Genomic DNA, 321 nt, shown 5'->3' on the forward strand with positions numbered 1-321 from the left:
ATATATATATATATATATATGTATATATATATTCTCTGACAATCACATATTTAGAAATATTAAAACACAAGCACACGCATGAACAGCAAACAGAGGGACAGCAGCAGTAGCAGCAGCAACAATAGTAATGATGGTGATAATAATAATAAGAAGAAGAAGAATAACAATAATAATAACAATAATAATAATAATAACAAGAATGATATTTATTATGTTCATTGTTTATTTTTATTAGTGCTATTGTGTTTGTTATTAGTGTTAGTATCATTATCATCACGATCATTATCAACAACATTGTGATCATTATTGGTCACAATGAAC

General features: G+C 25.5%; 1 protein-coding gene across 1 annotated transcript in view; it reads right to left on the reverse strand.

Annotated features, from left to right (window-relative positions):
- The window catches only part of LOC106879854 (zwei Ig domain protein zig-8), a 683376-nt gene that overhangs the window by 682268 nt on the left and 787 nt on the right, over positions 1-321 (reverse strand). The window lies entirely within an intron of this gene.

Source organism: Octopus bimaculoides, chromosome 12 (assembly GCF_001194135.2).
Source record: "Octopus bimaculoides isolate UCB-OBI-ISO-001 chromosome 12, ASM119413v2, whole genome shotgun sequence".
In the NCBI taxonomy this organism is placed as follows: domain Eukaryota; kingdom Metazoa; phylum Mollusca; class Cephalopoda; order Octopoda; family Octopodidae; genus Octopus; species Octopus bimaculoides.